General features: G+C 54.9%; 18 non-coding genes across 18 annotated transcripts; all 18 read right to left on the minus strand.

Annotated features, from left to right (window-relative positions):
* Positions 1–4,566: 4,566 nt before the first annotated feature.
* Positions 4,567–4,648, minus strand: Trnal-uag (transfer RNA leucine (anticodon UAG)). Its single transcript has one exon. It is a non-coding gene; the product is annotated as a tRNA-Leu (tRNA).
* Positions 4,649–5,087: 439 nt separating this feature from the next.
* Trnah-gug (transfer RNA histidin (anticodon GUG)) lies at positions 5,088–5,159 on the minus strand. The gene has a single exon. It is a non-coding gene; the product is annotated as a tRNA-His (tRNA).
* A 6,478-nt stretch (positions 5,160–11,637) lies between these two features.
* Trnae-cuc (transfer RNA glutamic acid (anticodon CUC)) lies at positions 11,638–11,709 on the minus strand. The gene has a single exon. It is a non-coding gene; the product is annotated as a tRNA-Glu (tRNA).
* Positions 11,710–12,153: 444 nt separating this feature from the next.
* Positions 12,154–12,235, minus strand: Trnal-uag (transfer RNA leucine (anticodon UAG)). The gene has a single exon. It is a non-coding gene; the product is annotated as a tRNA-Leu (tRNA).
* A 439-nt stretch (positions 12,236–12,674) lies between these two features.
* Trnah-gug (transfer RNA histidin (anticodon GUG)) lies at positions 12,675–12,746 on the minus strand. The gene has a single exon. It is a non-coding gene; the product is annotated as a tRNA-His (tRNA).
* Positions 12,747–13,120: 374 nt separating this feature from the next.
* On the minus strand, positions 13,121–13,192 carry Trnae-cuc (transfer RNA glutamic acid (anticodon CUC)). The gene has a single exon. It is a non-coding gene; the product is annotated as a tRNA-Glu (tRNA).
* A 444-nt stretch (positions 13,193–13,636) lies between these two features.
* Positions 13,637–13,718, minus strand: Trnal-uag (transfer RNA leucine (anticodon UAG)). The gene has a single exon. It is a non-coding gene; the product is annotated as a tRNA-Leu (tRNA).
* Positions 13,719–14,157: 439 nt separating this feature from the next.
* On the minus strand, positions 14,158–14,229 carry Trnah-gug (transfer RNA histidin (anticodon GUG)). Its single transcript has one exon. It is a non-coding gene; the product is annotated as a tRNA-His (tRNA).
* Positions 14,230–14,593: 364 nt separating this feature from the next.
* Positions 14,594–14,665, minus strand: Trnae-cuc (transfer RNA glutamic acid (anticodon CUC)). Its single transcript has one exon. It is a non-coding gene; the product is annotated as a tRNA-Glu (tRNA).
* A 444-nt stretch (positions 14,666–15,109) lies between these two features.
* Positions 15,110–15,191, minus strand: Trnal-uag (transfer RNA leucine (anticodon UAG)). The gene has a single exon. It is a non-coding gene; the product is annotated as a tRNA-Leu (tRNA).
* A 439-nt stretch (positions 15,192–15,630) lies between these two features.
* On the minus strand, positions 15,631–15,702 carry Trnah-gug (transfer RNA histidin (anticodon GUG)). The gene has a single exon. It is a non-coding gene; the product is annotated as a tRNA-His (tRNA).
* Positions 15,703–16,076: 374 nt separating this feature from the next.
* Positions 16,077–16,148, minus strand: Trnae-cuc (transfer RNA glutamic acid (anticodon CUC)). The gene has a single exon. It is a non-coding gene; the product is annotated as a tRNA-Glu (tRNA).
* A 444-nt stretch (positions 16,149–16,592) lies between these two features.
* Trnal-uag (transfer RNA leucine (anticodon UAG)) lies at positions 16,593–16,674 on the minus strand. Its single transcript has one exon. It is a non-coding gene; the product is annotated as a tRNA-Leu (tRNA).
* A 439-nt stretch (positions 16,675–17,113) lies between these two features.
* Trnah-gug (transfer RNA histidin (anticodon GUG)) lies at positions 17,114–17,185 on the minus strand. The gene has a single exon. It is a non-coding gene; the product is annotated as a tRNA-His (tRNA).
* A 364-nt stretch (positions 17,186–17,549) lies between these two features.
* Trnae-cuc (transfer RNA glutamic acid (anticodon CUC)) lies at positions 17,550–17,621 on the minus strand. Its single transcript has one exon. It is a non-coding gene; the product is annotated as a tRNA-Glu (tRNA).
* Positions 17,622–18,065: 444 nt separating this feature from the next.
* On the minus strand, positions 18,066–18,147 carry Trnal-uag (transfer RNA leucine (anticodon UAG)). Its single transcript has one exon. It is a non-coding gene; the product is annotated as a tRNA-Leu (tRNA).
* A 439-nt stretch (positions 18,148–18,586) lies between these two features.
* Positions 18,587–18,658, minus strand: Trnah-gug (transfer RNA histidin (anticodon GUG)). Its single transcript has one exon. It is a non-coding gene; the product is annotated as a tRNA-His (tRNA).
* Positions 18,659–19,022: 364 nt separating this feature from the next.
* On the minus strand, positions 19,023–19,094 carry Trnae-cuc (transfer RNA glutamic acid (anticodon CUC)). Its single transcript has one exon. It is a non-coding gene; the product is annotated as a tRNA-Glu (tRNA).
* Between the last annotated feature and the right edge of the window lie 64 nt (positions 19,095–19,158).

Raw genomic sequence — 19,158 nt, forward strand, 5'->3', positions numbered from 1 at the left:
GAGCGTTTAGATGCCGCCAACACGTCTGTTTAAGCTGCTGGATATGAGGCAGCCAAGTCAACCGGGCATCAAAAACCACCCCCAAAAACCTGTGGGTCTCCACCACAGCAAGGAGTTCGTCGGCAAGATAAAGCCGCGGCTCAGGATGGACTGTTCGGCGCCGGCAGAAATGTATAACGCGGGTCTTGGCTGCCGAAAACTGAAACCCATGCGCTACAGCCCAAGACTGCGCCTTACGGATAGCGCCCTGTAGCTGACGTTCAACAGCGGCAATGCCAGTAGAGCTGTAATAAAGGCAGAAGTCGTCAGCATACAGGGAAGCGGAGACAGAATTTCCCACGGCCGCAGCAAGCCCGTTAACGGCTATTAAAAACAGACAGACACTTAAAACAGAGCCCTGTGGCACACCGTTCTCCTGGACGTGGGAGGAACTATACGAGGCCGCGACTTGCACGCGGAAGGTACGACACGACAGAAAATTGCGGATAAAAATCGGCAGAGGACCCCGAAGACCCCATCCATGGAGCGTAGAAAGAATGTGATGACGCCACGTCGTATCGTACGCCTTCCGCATGTCGAAAAAGACAGCGACCAGGAGCTGACGGCGGGAAAAGGCAGTACGGATGGCCGACTCCAGGCTCACCAGATTGTCGGCGGCGGAGCGGCCTTTACGGAACCCACCCTGAGATGGAGCCAGAAGGCCTCGAGACTCCAGTACCCAATGCAAGCGCCGGCTCACCATCCGTTCAAGCAACTTGCAAAGAACGTTGGTGAGGCTAATGGGACGGTAGCTGTCCACCTCCAGAGGGTGCTTTCCAGGTTTCAAAACGGGGATAACAATGCCTTCCCGCCATTGCGACGGAAACTCCCCCTCGACCCAAAGACGGTTGTAAAGATCGAGAAGGCGCCGCTGGCAGTCCACTGAAAGGTGTTTCAGCATCTGACAGTGGATGCCATCTGGCCCAGGAGCGGTATCAGGGCAAGCAGCGAGGGCACTGCGAAATTCCCACTCACTAAATGGAGCATTGTAAGATTCCGGGTGGTTGGTGCGAAACGAAAGGCTCCGACGTTCCATCCGCTCTTTAATGGAGCGGAAGGCCTGGGGGTAATTCGCAGAAGCGGAACTCATAGCAAAATGCTCTGCTAAGCGATTGGCAATGACGTCGGAGTCAGTACAAACTGCTCCATTCAGTGAGAGCGCAGGGACGCTGGCAGGTGGCCGATAGCCGTAGACGCGTCGAATCTTGGCCCAGACCTGCGAAGGAGTGACATGGAGGCCAATGGTGGACACATACCGCTCCCAGCACTCCTTCTTGCCTTGGCGGATAAGGAGGCGGGCCCGCGCACGCAGCCGTTTGAAGGCGATAAGGTGGTCGAGGGAGGGGTGTCGCTTGTGACGCTGGAGCGCCCGCCGGCGATCTTTAATCGCTTCAGCGATCTCAGGCGACCACCAAGGCACAGCCTTCCGCCGAGGGGACCCACAGGAATGGGGAATGGCAGATTCGGCGGCAGTAACGATGCCGGTGGTGACCGATTGAACCACCGCATCAATGTCATCGGTAGAGAGAGGCTCAAAAGCGGCAGTGGAGGAGAACAAGTCCCAGTCAGCCTTATTCATAGCCCATCTGCTAGGGTGCCCAGAAGAGGGGCGCTGTGGTAGTGACAAAAAGATCGGAAAATGGTCACTACCACACAGGTCGTCATGCACACTCCATTGGACAGACGGTAAGAGGCTATGGCTACAGATTGAAAGGTCAATGGCGGAGTAGGTGCCATGCGCCACACTGAAGTGTGTGAAGGCACCATCATTTAACAGCGAGAGATCGAGCTGCGACAATAAATGCTCAATGATGGCGCCTCGACCTGTTGCCACTGACCCACCCCACAGAGGGTTATGAGCGTTGAAGTCGCCCAATAGCAAGAAAGGTGGCGGCAATTGGGCGACCAGTGCAGCCAGGACATGCTGCGAGACATCACCATCCGGTGGAATGTAAAGGCTGCAGACGGTAACAGCCTGTGGCGTCCACACACGTACAGCGACAGCCTCTAAAGGCGTCTGGAGAGGGACAGACTCGCTGTGCAGAGTGTGAAGGATATAAATGCAGACGCCACCAGACACCCTTTCATAAGCTGCTCGGTTCTTGTAATAACCCCGATAGCCACGGAGGGCGGGGGTTCGCATCGCCGGAAACCAAGTTTCCTGCAGAGCAATGCAGAAGAAAGGGCGAAGGCTGAGAAGTTGGCGGAGCTCAGCTAGATGGTGGAAGAAACCGCTGCAGTTCCACTGGAGGATGGTATTAGCCATGGATGGGAAAGGCGTGAAGGGACTGGGGAGGCAGATTACGCCTCCGGGGCCCCTGCTGCTACTGAGTCACCACCTGGACAACAGCTATCGACTGCATCCGAGGGACTGGCGAGATCCATGTCCTCAGCGGACGCCAGGATCTCCACCTCATCCTCGGACGCAGAGGGAGAAGGTTGCGGTGGGACAGGTGCCACCGCAATTTCAGGATGCTTGGGAGCCTTTTTCTTTGACTGCTTTGCGCGCTGAGCCTTAGGTGGTTCTGGCTGGGAGGGCCTCACTGGGTCAGTCTCTGGGACTGAAGACGACCGTGACGCCCTACGACCAGCGACCGGTGATTGTTTGACAACCTTGCGGGTGTCCACTTTGGCACTGGGCAAAGCCTGGGATGGGAGGGCCCCAAGGGACCCCTTCCGAGCGAGAGGAGCCGAAGAAGGCTCACGCTTCTCCGGCTGTGAAGGGGGAACAGATGTCCCCGGTGGTTGGGGTGGTGTTGCTCCTGAAGTAGATGGAGCAGGAGCAACAGGGAGTGAAGTGCCCCCCACAACCAAGGGGGCCGGTGAATGCTGACCGAGCTGAGATCGAACTGGTGTTGCAGCAGCGGCATAACTAGTTGGCATTGGCACAGGATGTAGCCGCTCAAATTTCCGCCTTGCCTCGGTGTAGGACAGGCGGTCCAGGGTCTTATATTCCATTATCTTCCTTTCCTTCTGAAAGATCCTACAGTCCGGCGAGCAGGGGGAATGGTGTTCTCCGCAGTTAACACAGATAGGAGGCGGGGCACATGGAGTATCAGGATGCGAAGGACGTCCACAATCCCGACATGTGATGCTGGAAGTACAGCGAGATGACATGTGCCCGAACTTCCAGCATTTAAAACACCGCATCGGAGGAGGGATATATGGCTTCACATCACAACGGTAAACCATCACCTTAACCTTTTCGGGTAAGACATCACCCTCAAAGGCCAAGATGAAGGCACCGGTGGCTACCTGATTATCCCTCGGACCCCGATGGACGCGCCGGACGAAGTGAACACCTCGTCGTTCGAGGTTGGCGCGTAATTCATCGTCGGACTGCAGAAGAAGATCCCTGTGGAATATTATACCCTGGACCATGTTCAGACTCTTATGCGGCGTGATGTTAACTGAAACATCCCCCAACTTGTCACAATTGAGCAACCTCCGTGACTGGGCAGAGGATGCCGTTTTGATGAGCACAGAACCAGAGCGCATCTTGGACAAGCCCTCCACCTCCCCGAACTTGTCCTCTAAATGCTCCACAAAAAACTGGGGCTTGGTTGACATAAACGATTCCCCATCAACTCGCGTACACACAAGGAACCGGGGTGAATAGTCTCCACTGCCGTCTTTTGCCATACGTTCCTCCCATGGAGTGGCCAGGGAGGGAAATGATCGTGGATCGTATTTCCTGCCGTTGAGGTTAGACCTCGATCGCTTAGAGACTGCTGGTGGTGGCCCACCAGCGAGAGATGATGTACCACGCTTCATTGCGGGTCATCCGCCCTGATGCCACCTACTCCGACCAAGGGCCCTCCCCACGGGCGCCACCCAGCCACAGCAAAGGCCACCTGGCAGGATGGCCATTGCCGGGAGTCCCGATGCCCCGGGGCGATGGGCATCTACTCCTTGGCATACGTGGGGAGTTAACGGCGCAGGCATCAGTAGAGCGATCCCTGTGTTGTCAGGGGGCTACAACCAAGAGGGTACATGGCGGCCCCACCACAACGGACTGGCTACCGTGCTGGATCTTAGGTGCAAAAAATGGCCAAGGTCGTCGTCGCAGTTAAAAGAAACGCTGCAGAGTGCAGTGTGGTAATCGCCCAAAAGATCGAAAACGAGCAGGACACCATTGCAACGACGAGAAAGACGGCTAAAGGTCTAATTGCACGACGGATACAGTGCACCATGTAAGGCGCCCTTCCCCAATTGGCTCGCTCTTCGGAATAATTTAGAAAGATGGAGGTCAAACCCGAGAGGGGACCATCACATAAGGCCGAAACACGTGAGACTCCTTTTAGTCGCCTCTTACGACAGGCAGGAAGACCGCGGGCCTATTCTAACCCCCGAACCCGCAGGGGGGGGCAGCAGTGGGATTCGAACCCACGCCTCCGAAGAGACTTGTGCCTGAAACCAGCGCCTGAGACCGCTCGGCCACGCTACCTACGCAACACGCGCGTCACATGAGCTGCGACCTACTCCACGAGAACACACAGCAACGGCACAAAAATGAGACGCCAAAATTGGCAACGGTGGGATTCGAACCCACGCCTCAGAAGAGACTGGTGCCTAAAACCAGCGCCTTAGACCGCTCGGCCACGTTACCCTTGCAAGAGCGGCGGCAAAACGTTCCCTTTGTACTACAAAGATCACTTCGAAATGGAAGTATCTTGGCAATCGCCGTGCCATGTATTTTCACTGCTCTCCCACTGGAAGCGTCTCTTTAGGCCACCCACAACAAGAAAATGCCGTGCCCGCCATATGGTAGCGACGCCACTTGTCTGTAGCTGTCGTAGTTAAGGAGACAGCATCAAGAGACGTTTTCGTGCCGTGACCAGGTTTCGAACCTGGGCTTTCCGTAACCACTAAAGTATCGTAGCTGTACCTGTCAGGCAGAGCTAGAATGCTCCATGTAACAAACATATGTGAGCTCAAGTACAAACTGCGGCCTGCGGAACACGAGTGAAAAACCAAGAAAGCACTGTGATTTCGAGTACTCGTGCACTATCGTCAATGCAACGGCAGCAAGGAAAAACTTTCAAAATTGCCGTGACCAGGATTCGAACCTGGGTTATTGCGGCCACAACGCAATGTCCTAACCACTAGACGATCACGGCCACGGAGGCGCCCCCGAAAGCAGCTGGCTGGAATGCAAGTGTCGATACACAGCAAAGCCTAGGCCAAGGTGTACGCCACAGCAGTGGCAGACACGGTCTCCATCACATGCATACGAGCAGATGAACGTGCCTGCGCTGTCGGGACACTAACTACAGTGGTTAGCTGCATTCACCTCCGTGGCAATGTCTTGCAGTCCTCCAAGCCTCTTGATTGGTTGGTTGGTTTGGGGGATTAAAGGGACCAGACTGCTATGGTCATCGGTCCCTTTTTCCAAAGACAAAGAACACCCACAGAGAATAAAAACGAGGAACAAAAGAGATCACAGACGATACAGGACAAGAGAAACTGAGACAAAGACAAGACAAAACGAACTAAAAGCACACAGAGTGTGACGGTGGTTGGCCGACCAGAGAAATAAAAAAGGAAAAGCCAACCACGAGAAACACATGAAAAAATCAGTTTAAAACCGGAGGCCAAAGGCCAGAATCAACACAAAACAATAAGATAAAAATAGAAACACTCAGAGTAAAGAATAAAAACCCCCTGCCCGAATAAAACGTAAAACTAAGTCAGCCATAGCCGGGTCATCTGTTAAAAGGGCAGGGAGCGAGTCAGGCAGTGCGAACGACTGCCTGAGCGCAGCTAAAAACGGACACTCCAATAAAACATGAACCACGGATAAAACGGAGCCGCAGCGACATAGAGGCGCATCCTCACGGCGCAATAAGTGGCCGTGGGTAAGCCGAGTGTGCCCAATGCGCAGCCGGCAGAGGACAACAGACTCCTGGCGAGAAACCCGCAAGGAGGAGCGCCACACACCGGTAGCCCCCTTGATGGCCCGAAGTTTGTTGCGTGAAGGCAGGGCGCGCCATTCAGTGTCCCAAAGGTCCAGAATTTTGCGGCGTAGGAACGCCCGCAAATCGGTCTCCGGGAGGCCAACGTCCAGAGGTGGTGCACTAGTCGCCTCTTTCGCCAGCCGGTCAACATTCTCGTTGCCGGGGATCCCAACATGGCCTGGGGTCCACACGAAGACCGCAGAGCGGCCGCAACGCGCAAGAGTATGCAGGGACTCATGGATAGCCATCACCAGACGGGAACGAGGAAAACACTGGTCGAGTGCTCGTAAACTGCTCAGGGAATCGCTACAGATAACGAACGACTCACCTGAGCAGGAGCGGATATACTCTAGGGCTCGAAAGATGGCAACCAGCTCAGCAGTGTAAACGCTGCAGCCAGCCGGCAAAGAACGTTGTTCGGAATGGTTCCCTAGAGTGAGCGCATACCCGACTCGACCAGCAACCATCGAGCCGTCGGTGTAAACAATGCCAGAGCCCTGATACGTGGCCAGGATGGAATAAAAGCGGCGGCGGAAGGCCTCTGGAGGGACTGAGTCCTTCGAGCCCTGTGCCAAGTCGAGCCGAAGGCAAGGGCGAGGAACGCACCACGGGGGTGTACGCAGAAGTGCCCGGAAAGGAGGTGGAACAGGGACAAGCCCAAGCCCGGAGAGAAGCTCCTTGACGCGTATGGCGATCGGACAACCCGACCGGGGCCGACGTTCCGGCAGACGGACGACTGACTGCGGGAACAGGAGACGATAGTTAGGATGCCCGGGCGAGCTTAGAACATGGGCAGCATAAGCGGCCAGCAAACGTTGGCGCCGGAACCGCAGTGGAGGGACACCTGCCTCCACGAGTAAGCTGTCCACAGGGCTGGTGCGGAAAGCACCAGTGGCAAGGCGTATCCCGCTGTGGAGGATTGGGTCCAGCACCCGCAACGCAGACGGGGATGCTGAGCCATATGCCAGGCACCCATAATCCAGACGGGACTGGATTAACGCCTGGTAGAGCCGTAACAGGGTAGAGCGGTCGGCTCCCCAGCGGGTGTGGCTCAAGCATCTCAGAGCGTTTAGATGCCGCCAACACGTCTGTTTAAGCTGCTGGATATGAGGCAGCCACGTCAACCGGGCATCAAAAACCACCCCCAAAAACCTGTGGGTCTCCACCACAGCAAGGAGTTCGTCGGCAAGATAAAGCCGCGGCTCAGGATGGACTGTTCGGCGCCGGCAGAAATGTATAACGCGGGTCTTGGCTGCCGAAAACTGAAACCCATGCGCTACAGCCCAAGACTGCGCCTTACGGATAGCGCCCTGTAGCTGACGTTCAACAGCGGCAATGCCAGTAGAGCTGTAATAAAGGCAGAAGTCGTCAGCATACAGGGAAGCGGAGACAGAATTTCCCACGGCCGCAGCAAGCCCGTTAATGGCTATTAAAAACAGACAGACACTTAAAACAGAGCCCTGTGGCACACCGTTCTCCTGGACGTGGGAGGAACTATACGAGGCCGCGACTTGCACGCGGAAGGTACGACACGACAGAAAATTGCGGATAAAAATCGGCAGAGGACCCCGAAGACCCCATCCATGGAGCGTAGAAAGAATGTGATGACGCCACGTCGTATCGTACGCCTTCCGCATGTCGAAAAAGACAGCGACCAGGTGCTGACGGCGGGAAAAGGCAGTACGGATGGCCGACTCCAGGCTCACCAGATTGTCGGCGGCGGAGCGGCCTTTACGGAACCCACCCTGAGATGGAGCCAGAAGGCCTCGAGACTCCAGTACCCAATGCAAGCGCCGGCTCACCATCCGTTCAAGCAACTTGCAAAGAACGTTGGTGAGGCTAATGGGACGGTAGCTGTCCACCTCCAGAGGGTGCTTTCCAGGTTTCAAAACGGGGATGACAATGCCTTCCCGCCATTGCGACGGAAACTCCCCCTCGACCCAAAGACGGTTGTAAAGATCGAGAAGGCGCCGCTGGCAGTCCACTGAAAGGTGTTTCAGCATCTGACAGTGGATGCCATCTGGCCCAGGAGCGGTATCAGGGCAAGCAGCGAGGGCACTGCGAAATTCCCACTCACTAAATGGAGCATTGTAAGATTCCGGGTGGCTGGTGCGAAACGAAAGGCTCCGACGTTCCATCCGCTCTTTAATGGAGCGGAAGGCCTGGGGGTAATTCGCAGAAGCGGAACTCATAGCAAAATGCTCTGCTAAGCGATTGGCAATGACGTCGGAGTCAGTACAAACTGCTCCATTCAGTGAGAGCGCAGGGACGCTGGCAGGTGGCCGATAGCCGTAGACGCGTCGAATCTTGGCCCAGACCTGCGAAGGAGTGACATGGAGGCCAATGGTGGACACATACCGCTCCCAGCACTCCTTCTTGCCTTGGCGGATAAGGAGGCGGGCCCGCGCACGCAGCCGTTTGAAGGCGATAAGGTGGTCGAGGGAGGGGTGTCGCTTGTGACGCTGGAGCGCCCGCCGGCGATCTTTAATCGCTTCAGCGATCTCAGGCGACCACCAAGGCACAGCCTTCCGCCGAGGGGACCCACAGGAATGGGGAATGGCAGATTCGGCGGCAGTAACGATGCCGGTGGTGACCGATTGAACCACCGCATCAATGTCATCGGTAGAGAGAGGCTCAAAAGCGGCAGTGGAGGAGAACAAGTCCCAGTCAGCCTTATTCATAGCCCATCTGCTAGGGTGCCCAGAAGAGGGGCGCTGTGGTAGTGACAAAAAGATCGGAAAATGGTCACTACCACACAGGTCGTCATGCACACTCCATTGGACAGACGGTAAGAGGCTATGGCTACAGATTGAAAGGTCAATGGCGGAGTAGGTGCCATGCGCCACACTGAAGTGTGTGAAGGCACCATCATTTAACAGCGAGAGATCGAGCTGCGACAATAAATGCTCAATGAGGGCGCCTCGACCTGTTGCCACTGACCCACCCCACAGAGGGTTATGAGCGTTGAAGTCGCCCAATAGCAAGAAAGGTGGCGGCAATTGGGCGACCAGTGCAGCCAGGACATGCTGCGAGACATCACCATCCGGTGGAATGTAAAGACTGCAGACGGTAACAGCCTGTGGCGTCCACACACGTACAGCGACAGCCTCTAAAGGCGTCTGGAGAGGGACAGACTCGCTGTGCAGAGTGTGAAGGATATAAATGCAGACGCCACCAGACACCCTTTCATAAGCTGCTCGGTTCTTGTAATAACCCCGATAGCCACGGAGGGCGGGGGTTCGCATCGCCGGAAACCAAGTTTCCTGCAGAGCAATGCAGAAGAAAGGGCGAAGGCTGAGAAGTTGGCGGAGCTCAGCTAGATGGTGGAAGAAACCGCTGCAGTTCCACTGGAGGATGGTATTAGCCATGGATGGGAAAGGCGTGAAGGGACTGGGGAGGCAGATTACGCCTCCGGGGCCCCTGCTGCTACTGAGTCACCACCTGGACAACAGCGATCTACTGCATCCGAGGGACTGGCGAGATCCATGTCCTCAGCGGACGCCAGGATCTCCACCTCATCCTCGGACGCAGAGGGAGAAGGTTGCGGTGGGACAGGTGCCACCGCAATCGCAGGATGCTTGGGAGCCTTTTTCTTTGACTGCTTTGCGCGCTGAGCCTTAGGTGGTTCTGGCTGGGAGGGCCTCACTGGGTCAGTCTCTGGGACTGAAGACGACCGTGACGCCCTACGACCAGCGACCGGTGATTGTTTGACAACCTTGCGGGTGTCCACTTTGGCACTGGGCAAAGCCTGGGATGGGAGGGCCCCAAGGGACCCCTTCCGAGCGAGAGGAGCCGAAGAAGGCTCACGCTTCTCCGGCTGTGAAGGGGGAACAGATGTCCCCGGTGGTTGGGGTGGTGTTGCTCCTGAAGTAGATGGAGCAGGAGCAACAGGGAGTGAAGTGCCCCCCACAACCAAGGGGGCCGGTGAATGCTGACCGAGCTGAGATCGAACTGGTGTTGCAGCAGCGGCATAACTAGTTGGCATTGGCACAGGATGTAGCCGCTCAAATTTCCGCCTTGCCTCGGTGTAGGACAGGCGGTCCAGGGTCTTATATTCCATTATCTTCCTTTCCTTCTGAAAGATCCTACAGTCCGGCGAGCAGGGGGAATGGTGTTCTCCGCAGTTAACACAGATAGGAGGCGGGGCACATGGAGTATCAGGATGCGAAGGACGTCCACAATCCCGACACGTGATGCTGGAAGTACAGCGAGATGACATGTGCCCGAACTTCCAGCATTTAAAACACCGCATCGGAGGAGGGATATATGGCTTCACATCACAACGGTAAACCATCACCTTAACCTTTTCGGGTAAGACATCACCCTCAAAGGCCAAGATGAAGGCACCGGTGGCTACCTGATTATCCCTCGGACCCCGATGGACGCGCCGGACGAAGTGAACACCTCGTCGTTCGAGGTTGGCGCGTAATTCATCGTCGGACTGCAGAAGAAGATCCCTGTGGAATATTATACCCTGGACCATGTTCAGACTCTTATGCGGCGTGATGTTAACTGAAACATCCCCCAACTTGTCACAATTGAGCAACCTCCGTGACTGGGCAGAGGATGCCGTTTTGATGAGCACAGAACCAGAGCGCATCTTGGACAAGCCCTCCACCTCCCCGAACTTGTCCTCTAAATGCTCCACAAAAAACTGGGGCTTGGTTGACATAAACGATTCCCCATCAACTCGCGTACACACAAGGAACCGGGGTGAATAGTCTCCACTGCCTTCTTTTGCCATACGTTCCTCCCATGGAGTGGCCAGGGAGGGAAATGATCGTGGATCGTATTTCCTGCCGTTGAGGTTAGACCTCGATCGCTTAGAGACTGCTGGTGGTGGCCCACCAGCGAGAGATGATGTACCACGCTTCATTGCGGGTCATCCGCCCTGATGCCACCTACTCCGACCAAGGGCCCTCCCCACGGGCGCCACCCAGCCACAGCAAAGGCCACCTGGCAGGATGGCCATTGCCGGGAGTCCCGATGCCCCGGGGCGATGGGCATCTACTCCTTGGCATACGTGGGGAGTTAACGGCGCAGGCATCAGTAGAGCGATCCCTGTGTTGTCAGGGGGCTACAACCAAGAGGGTACATGGCGGCCCCACCACAACGGACTGGCTACCGTGCTGGATCTTAGGTGCAAAAATGGCCAAGGTCGTCGTCGCAGTTAAAAGAAACGCTGCAGAGTGCAGTGTGGTAATCGCCCAAGAGATCGAAAACGAGCGGGACACCATTGCAACGACGAGAAAGACGGCTAAAGGTCTAATTGCACGATGGATACAGTGCACCATGTAAGGCGCCCTTCCCCAATTGGCTCGCTCTTCGGAATAATTTAGAAAGATGGAGGTCAAACCCGAGAGGGGACCATCACATAAGGCCGAAACATGTGAGACTCCTTTTAGTCGCCTCTTACGACAGGCAGGAATACCGCGGGCCTATTCTAACCCCCGAACCCGCAGGGGGAAAGCCTCTTGACTACAGACATGTGACTCGATAACAAGTGGACAGACACAGCATCTCTCTCGCCGTCGGGTGTTGCCACGAATCATACTTAACGTGGCTTTCTGCACGCGTCAGCGTAGCGTCAGTCGAGACAAGTCGAGACAAGTCGCATAAGAGGAGCAACAAAAACGCGCATTTCTGGTACCGGGAATCGAACCCGGGACTCCTGGGTGAGAGCCAGGTATCCTAGCCACTAGACTACACCGGATTACAACGCCAGTGCTCCTCCAGCGAACGCAGCAACCACCCACGATTAACTGACGACAACTGTAAAAAATCCACTCTCGCACGCTATAGAGCGGCATGCTCTGGACGCATATCGTGGAGACGAACGCCAGCAGTGATGAGAGCAAAAGGCGCCTACAAATCCTGCCGTTGCACCACGTACTGTTCTACGACACTTCACGAAGCAGACGCTCACGCCTTGTTGTGCTGTTTCCTTTGCGGGCAATGAGTGCATGTGACTTCGATGCAGGAAACATTACACGTTTGGCAGCAGTGGGATTCGAACCCACGCCTCCGAAGAGACTTGTGCCTGAAACCAGCGCCTGAGACCGCTCGGCCACGCTACCTACGCAACACGCGCGTCACATGAGCTGCGTCCTACTCCACGAGAACACACAGCAACGGCACAAAAATGAGACGCCAAAATTGGCAACGGTGGGATTCGAACCCACGCCTCAGAAGAGACTGGTGCCTAAAACCAGCGCCTTAGACCGCTCGGCCACGTTACCCTTGCAAGAGCGGCGGCAAAACGTTTCCTTTGTACTACAAAGATCACTTCGAAATGGAAGTATCTTGGCAATCGCCGTGCCATGTATTTTCACTGCTCTCCCACTGGAAGCGTCTCTTTAGGCCACCCACAACAAGAAAATGCCGTGCCCGCCATATGGTAGCGACGCCACTTGTCTGTAGCTGTCGTAGTTAAGGAGACAGCATCAAGAGACGTTTTCGTGCCGTGACCAGGTTTCGAACCTGGGCTTTCCGTAACCACTAAAGTATCGTAGCTGTACCTGTCAGGCAGAGCTAGAATGCTCCATGTAACAAACATATGTGAGCTCAAGTACAAACTGCGGCCTGCGGAACACGAGTGAAAAACCAAGAAAGCACTGTGATTTCGAGTACTCGTGCACTATCGTCAATGCAACGGCAGCAAGGAAAAACTTTCAAAATTGCCGTGACCAGGATTCGAACCTGGGTTATTGCGGCCACAACGCAATGTCCTAACCACTAGACGATCACGGCCACGGAGGCGCCCCCGAAAGCAGCTGGCTGGAATGCAAGTGTCGATACACAGCAAAGCCTAGGCCAAGGTGTACGCCACAGCAGTGGCAGACACGGTCTCCATCACATGCATACGAGCAGATGAACGTGCCTGCGCTGTCGGGACACTAACTACAGTGGTTAGCTGCATTCACCTCCGTGGCAATGTCTTGCAGTCCTCCAAGCCTCTTGACTACAGACATGTGACTCGATAACAAGTGGACAGACACAGCATCTCTCTCGCCGTCGGGTGTTGCCACGAATCATACTTAACGTGGCTTTCTGCACGCGTCAGCGTAGCGTCAGTCGAGCAAAGTCGAGACAAGTCGCATAAGAGGAGCAACAAAAACGCGCATTTCCGGTACCGGGAATCGAACCCGGGCCTCCTGGGTGAGAGCCAGGTATCCTAGCCACTAGACTACACCGGATTACAACGCCAGTGCTCCTCCAGCGAACGCAGCAACCACCCACGATTAACTGACGACAACTGTAAAAAATCCACTCTCGCACGCTATAGAGCGGCATGCTCTGGACGCATATCGTGGAGACGAACGCCAGCAGTGATGAGAGCAAAAGGCGCCTACAAATCCTGCCGTTGCACCACGTACTGTTCTACGACACTTCACGAAGCAGACGCTCACGCCTTGTTGTGCTGTTTCCTTTGCGGGCAATGAGTGCATGTGACTTCGATGCAGGAAACATTACACGTTTGGCAGCAGTGGGATTCGAACCCACGCCTCCGAAGAGACTTGTGCCTGAAACCAGCGCCTGAGACCGCTCGGCCACGCTACCTACGCAACACGCGCGTCACATGAGCTGCGTCCTACTCCACGAGAACACACAGCAACGGCACAAAAATGAGACGCCAAAATTGGCAACGGTGGGATTCGAACCCACGCCTCAGAAGAGACTGGTGCCTAAAACCAGCGCCTTAGACCGCTCGGCCACGTTACCCTTGCAAGAGCGGCGGCAAAACGTTTCCTTTGTACTACAAAGATCACTTCGAAATGGAAGTATCTTGGCAATCGCCGTGCCATGTATTTTCACTGCTCTCCCACTGGAAGCGTCTCTTTAGGCCACCCACAACAAGAAAATGCCGTGCCCGCCATATGGTAGCGACGCCACTTGTCTGTAGCTGTCGTAGTTAAGGAGACAGCATCAAGAGACGTTTTCGTGCCGTGACCAGGTTTCGAACCTGGGCTTTCCGTAACCACTAAAGTATCGTAGCTGTACCTGTCAGGCGGAGCTAGAATGCTCCATGTAACAAACATATGTGAGCTCAAGTACAAACTGCGGCCTGCGGAACACGAGTGAAAAACCAAGAAAGCACTGTGATTTCGAGTACTCGTGCACTATCGTCAATGCAACGGCAGCAAGGAAAAACTTTCAAAATTGCCGTGACCAGGATTCGAACCTGGGTTATTGCGGCCACAACGCAATGTCCTAACCACTAGACGATCACGGCCACGGAGGCGCCCCCGAAAGCAGCTGGCTGGAATGCAAGTGTCGATACACAGCAAAGCCTAGGCCAAGGTGTACGCCACAGCAGTGGCAGACACGGTCTCCATCACATGCATACGAGCAGATGAACGTGCCTGCGCTGTCGGGACACTAACTACAGTGGTTAGCTGCATTCACCTCCGTGGCAATGTCTTGCAGTCCTCCAAGCCTCTTGACTACAGACATGTGACTCGATAACAAGTGGACAGACACAGCATCTCTCTCGCCGTCGGGTGTTGCCACGAATCATACTTAACGTGGCTTTCTGCACGCGTCAGCGTAGCGTCAGTCGAGACAAGTCGCATAAGAGGAGCAACAAAAACGCGCATTTCCGGTACCGGGAATCGAACCCGGGACTCCTGGGTGAGAGCCAGGTATCCTAGCCACTAGACTACACCGGATTACAACGCCAGTGCTCCTCCAGCGAACGCAGCAACCACCCACGATTAACTGACGACAACTGTAAAAAATCCACTCTCGCACGCTATAGAGCGGCATGCTCTGGACGCATATCGTGGAGACGAACGCCAGCAGTGATGAGAGCAAAAGGCGCCTACAAATCCTGCCGTTGCACCACGTACTGTTCTACGACACTTCACGAAGCAGACGCTCACGCCTTGTTGTGCTGTTTCCTTTGCGGGCAATGAGTGCATGTGACTTCGATGCAGGAAACATTACACGTTTGGCAGCAGTGGGATTCGAACCCACGCCTCCGAAGAGACTTGTGCCTGAAACCAGCGCCTGAGACCGCTCGGCCACGCTACCTACGCAACACGCGCGTCACATGAGCTGCGACCTACTCCACGAGAACACACAGCAACGGCACAAAAATGAGACGCCAAAATTGGCAACGGTGGGATTCGAACCCACGCCTCAGAAGAGACTGGTGCCTAAAACCAGCGCCTTAGACCGCTCGGCCACGTTACCCTTGCAAGAGCGGCGGCAAAACGTTCCCTTTGTACTACAAAGATCACTTCGAAATGGAAGTATCTTGGCAATCGCCGTGCCATGTATTTTCACTGCTCTCCCACTGGAAGCGTCTCTTTAGGCCACCCACAACAAGAAAATGCCGTGCCCGCCATATGGTAGCGACGCCACTTGTCTGTAGCTGTCGTAGTTAAGGAGACAGCATCAAGAGACGTTTTCGTGCCGTGACCAGGTTTCGAACCTGGGCTTTCCGTAACCACTAAAGTATCGTAGCTGTACCTGTCAGGCAGAGCTAGAATGCTCCATGTAACAAACATATGTGAGCTCAAGTACAAACTGCGGCCTGCGGAACACGAGTGAAAAACCAAGAAAGCACTGTGATTTCGAGTACTCGTGCACTATCGTCAATGCAACGGCAGCAAGGAAAAACTTTCAAAATTGCCGTGACCAGGATTCGAACCTGGGTTATTGCGGCCACAACGCAATGTCCTAACCACTAGACGATCACGGCCACGGAGGCGCCCCCGAAAGCAGCTGGCTGGAATGCAAGTGTCGATACACAGCAAAGCCTAGGCCAAGGTGTACGCCACAGCAGTGGCAGACACGGTCTCCATCACATGCATACGAGCAGATGAACGTGCCTGCGCTGTCGGGACACTAACTACAGTGGTTAGCTGCATTCACCTCCGTGGCAATGTCTTGCAGTCCTCCAAGCCTCTTGACTACAGACATGTGACTCGATAACAAGTGGACAGACACAGCATCTCTCTCGCCGTCGGGTGTTGCCACGAATCATACTTAACGTGGCTTTCTGCACGCGTCAGCGTAGCGTCAGTCGAGACAAGTCGAGACAAGTCGCATAAGAGGAGCAACAAAAACGCGCATTTCTGGTACCGGGAATCGAACCCGGGACTCCTGGGTGAGAGCCAGGTATCCTAGCCACTAGACTACACCGGATTACAACGCCAGTGCTCCTCCAGCGAACGCAGCAACCACCCACGATTAACTGACGACAACTGTAAAAAATCCACTCTCGCACGCTATAGAGCGGCATGCTCTGGACGCATATCGTGGAGACGAACGCCAGCAGTGATGAGAGCAAAAGGCGCCTACAAATCCTGCCGTTGCACCACGTACTGTTCTACGACACTTCACGAAGCAGACGCTCACGCCTTGTTGTGCTGTTTCCTTTGCGGGCAATGAGTGCATGTGACTTCGATGCAGGAAACATTACACGTTTGGCAGCAGTGGGATTCGAACCCACGCCTCCGAAGAGACTTGTGCCTGAAACCAGCGCCTGAGACCGCTCGGCCACGCTACCTACGCAACACGCGCGTCACATGAGCTGCGTCCTACTCCACGAGAACACACAGCAACGGCACAAAAATGAGACGCCAAAATTGGCAACGGTGGGATTCGAACCCACGCCTCAGAAGAGACTGGTGCCTAAAACCAGCGCCTTAGACCGCTCGGCCACGTTACCCTTGCAAGAGCGGCGGCAAAACGTTTCCTTTGTACTACAAAGATCACTTCGAAATGGAAGTATCTTGGCAATCGCCGTGCCATGTATTTTCACTGCTCTCCCACTGGAAGCGTCTCTTTAGGCCACCCACAACAAGAAAATGCCGTGCCCGCCATATGGTAGCGACGCCACTTGTCTGTAGCTGTCGTAGTTAAGGAGACAGCATCAAGAGACGTTTTCGTGCCGTGACCAGGTTTCGAACCTGGGCTTTCCGTAACCACTAAAGTATCGTAGCTGTACCTGTCAGGCGGAGCTAGAATGCTCCATGTAACAAACATATGTGAGCTCAAGTACAAACTGCGGCCTGCGGAACACGAGTGAAAAACCAAGAAAGCACTGTGATTTCGAGTACTCGTGCACTATCGTCAATGCAACGGCAGCAAGGAAAAACTTTCAAAATTGCCGTGACCAGGATTCGAACCTGGGTTATTGCGGCCACAACGCAATGTCCTAACCACTAGACGATCACGGCCACGGAGGCGCCCCCGAAAGCAGCTGGCTGGAATGCAAGTGTCGATACACAGCAAAGCCTAGGCCAAGGTGTACGCCACAGCAGTGGCAGACACGGTCTCCATCACATGCATACGAGCAGATGAACGTGCCTGCGCTGTCGGGACACTAACTACAGTGGTTAGCTGCATTCACCTCCGTGGCAATGTCTTGCAGTCCTCCAAGCCTCTTGACTACAGACATGTGACTCGATAACAAGTGGACAGACACAGCATCTCTCTCGCCGTCGGGTGTTGCCACGAATCATACTTAACGTGGCTTTCTGCACGCGTCAGCGTAGCGTCAGTCGAGACAAGTCGCATAAGAGGAGCAACAAAAACGCGCATTTCCGGTACCGGGAATCGAACCCGGGCCTCCTGGGTGAGAGCCAGGTATCCTAGCCACTAGACTACACCGGATTACAACGCCAGTGCTCCTCCAGCGAACGCAGCAACCACCCACGATTAACTGACGACAACTGTAAAAAATCCACTCTCGCACGCTATAGAGCGGCATGCTCTGGACGCATATCGTGGAGACGAACGCCAGCAGTGATGAGAGCAAAAGGCGCCTACAAATCCTGCCGTTGCACCACGTACTGTTCTACGACACTTCACGAAGCAGACGCTCACGCCTTGTTGTGCTGTTTCCTTTGCGGGCAATGAGTGCATGTGACTTCGATGCAGGAAACATTACACGTTTGGCAGCAGTGGGATTCGAACCCACGCCTCCGAAGAGACTTGTGCCTGAAACCAGCGCCTGAGACCGCTCGGCCACGCTACCTACGCAACACGCGCGTCACATGAGCTGCGTCCTACTCCACGAGAACACACAGCAACGGCACAAAAATGAGACGCCAAAATTGGCAACGGTGGGATTCGAACCCACGCCTCAGAAGAGACTGGTGCCTAAAACCAGCGCCTTAGACCGCTCGGCCACGTTACCCTTGCAAGAGCGGCGGCAAAACGTTTCCTTTGTACTACAAAGATCACTTCGAAATGGAAGTATCTTGGCAATCGCCGTGCCATGTATTTTCACTGCTCTCCCACTGGAAGCGTCTCTTTAGGCCACCCACAACAAGAAAATGCCGTGCCCGCCATATGGTAGCGACGCCACTTGTCTGTAGCTGTCGTAGTTAAGGAGACAGCATCAAGAGACGTTTTCGTGCCGTGACCAGGTTTCGAACCTGGGCTTTCCGTAACCACTAAAGTATCGTAGCTGTACCTGTCAGGCGGAGCTAGAATGCTCCATGTAACAAACATATGTGAGCTCAAGTACAAACTGCGGCCTGCGGAACACGAGTGAAAAACCAAGAAAGCACTGTGATTTCGAGTACTCGTGCACTATCGTCAATGCAACGGCAGCAAGGAAAAACTTTCAAAATTGCCGTGACCAGGATTCGAACCTGGGTTATTGCGGCCACAACGCAATGTCCTAACCACTAGACGATCACGGCCACGGAGGCGCCCCCGAAAGCAGCTGGCTGGAATGCAAGTGTCGATACACAGCAAAGCCTAGGCCAAGGTGTACGCCACAGCAGTGGCAGACACGGTCTCCATCACATGCATACGAGCAGATGAACGTGCCTGCGCTGTCGGGACACTAACTACAGTGGTTAGCTGCATTCACCTCCGTGGCAATGTCTTGCAGTCCTCCAAGCCTCTTGACTACAGACATGTGACTCGATAACAAGTGGACAGACACAGCATCTCTCTCGCCGTCGGGTGTTGCCACGAATCATACTTAACGTGGCTTTCTGCACGCGTCAGCGTAGCGTCAGTCGAGACAAGTCGCATAAGAGGAGCAACAAAAACGCGCATTTCCGGTACCGGGAATCGAACCCGGGACTCCTGGGTGAGAGCCAGGTATCCTAGCCACTAGACTACACCGGATTACAACGCCAGTGCTCCTCCAGCGAACGCAGCAACCACCCACGATTAACTGACGACAACTGTA

The sequence above is a fragment of the Schistocerca cancellata genome, unplaced genomic scaffold (genome assembly GCF_023864275.1).
Source record: "Schistocerca cancellata isolate TAMUIC-IGC-003103 unplaced genomic scaffold, iqSchCanc2.1 HiC_scaffold_434, whole genome shotgun sequence".
Classification (NCBI taxonomy): Eukaryota; Metazoa; Arthropoda; class Insecta; order Orthoptera; family Acrididae; genus Schistocerca; species Schistocerca cancellata.